A 2,020-nucleotide genomic window follows, 5' to 3' on the forward strand; every position below is an offset into this window, starting at 1 on the left:
AGGGATGTTGAACATTTCTTCATGTGTCTATTGGCCATCCTTCTTTCTTCTTCAGAGAAATTTCTCTTTAAGTCTTTCGCCCACTTATTTATTGGGCAGTTGTTTCTTTGAGGATTTGTTGTTGGGTGGTTTAATTTTTTGAGTTCCAAGTATATTTTAGATATGAGACCCTTGTCTGTTGTATGGCTAGTAAAGATCTTCTCCCAATCCGTGGGCTTTCTATTGATCTTGCTAGCTATGTCATTTGCCCTGCAGAAGCTCTGCAACTTTACGCAATCACATTTGTCGAACCTTTCTTTGATTTGTTGTGTTTCCGGGTCTCTATTCAGAAAATTTCGGCCAGAGTCAAGGAGACCTAGGGTTTCTCCTATTCCATCTTGTAATTTTTTCAGAGTGTCTGCTTTGAGTTCAAGGTCTTTGATCCATTTGGAGTTGATTCTGGTGCAGGGTGAAATATAAGGATCTATCTTTAGTTTTCTACATGTAGTTAACCAATTTTGCCAGCACCATTTACTGAAGAGGCTGTCTTTCTACCATTCTATTGTTTTAGCTCCCTTATCGAAGATTAGATGGCTATAGGTCTGTAGGTTCATTTCTGGGTTTTCAATTCTATTCCATTGGTCCTGAGGTCTGTTCTTATGCCAATACCAAGCTGTTTTGATTACTATGGCTTTATAGTAGAGTTTTAAATTTGGTATTGATATTCCTCCAGCAGTGTTCTTTCCGTTGAGGAGTGTTTTTGCTATTTGGGGTCTTTTATTATTCCATATGAATTTTTGGATTGCCTCTTCTATTTCCTTGAAGAATGAGGTTGGAATTTTGATAGGTATTGCATTGAATTTGTAGATATCCTTGGTAAGTATTGCCATTTTCACGATGTTAATCTGTCCAATCCGGGAGCATGGGAGGTTTTGCCATTTTTTAAGTTCTGTGTTGATTTCCTTTTTCAAGATTTTAAAGTTTTCACCATAGAGGTCCTTCACTTCTTTGGTTAAGTTAATTCCTCGGTATTTTTTTTTTGTGGGGCTATTACAAATGGAGTTGCTTTCCTAATTTCAGCCACACTTTTCTCATTGTTGGCATACAGAAAAGCCATTGATTTTGGGGGGTTAATTTTATAACCTGCTACTTTGTCAAAGTTTTGAATCAGCTTGAGAAATTTGGGAGTGGAGTATATGGGATGCTTTAAATACAAGGTCATGTCATCTGCAAAGAGGGAGAGTTTTATTTCTTCTTTCCCTATTTGGATCCCCTTTATGTCTGCATCTTGTCTTATTGCTGTAGCTAGGCATTCTAATACTAGATTGAAGAGAAGTGGAGGGAGTGGGCATCCTTGTCTTGTTCCTGAGTTAAGAGGAAATGGCTTTTGTTTTTCACCATTGAGTATAATGCTGGCTGTAGGTTTGTCAAATACAGCCTTTATTGTATTGAGGAATGTTCCGTGGATTCCTAATTTTTCCAAAACCTTCATCATAAAGGGGTGTTGGATCTTGTCGAATGCTTTTTCTGCATCTATTGAGATAACCATGTGGTTCTTATTCTTGCTCCTGTTGATGTGATGAATAATATTAATTGATTTGCGTATATTGAACAGCTTTGCATCCCTGAAATGAATCCTGTTTGATCGTGGTGTATGATTTTTTGGATGAATTGTTGAAGTCGGTTGGCCAAAATTTTGTTGAGAAGTTTTGCATCAATATTCATCAACGAAATGGGTCTATAGTTCTCTTTCTTTGTTGAGTCCCTGCCTGGTTTGGGGATGAGGGTTATGATGGCTTCATAGAATGTGTTCGGTAGTGAGCTTTCTCTTTCAATTTAATTGAAGAGTTGGAGGAGTATTGGTGTGAGCTCTGCTTTGAAGGCCTTGTAGAATTCTGCTGTAAAACCATCTGGTCCTGGACTTTTCTTAGCTGGGAGGTCTCTTATTGCTGTTTCTATTTCAATGCTTGATATGGGCCTGTTAAGATAGTTTAACTCATCTTGGTTTAGTTTTGGCATGTCAATATTTGCTAGGAAAAGG

The sequence above is a fragment of the Dipodomys spectabilis genome, unplaced genomic scaffold, assembly GCF_019054845.1.
Source record: "Dipodomys spectabilis isolate Male_0828 unplaced genomic scaffold, ASM1905484v1 ptg000114l, whole genome shotgun sequence".
NCBI classification, from domain to species: domain Eukaryota; kingdom Metazoa; phylum Chordata; class Mammalia; order Rodentia; family Heteromyidae; genus Dipodomys; species Dipodomys spectabilis.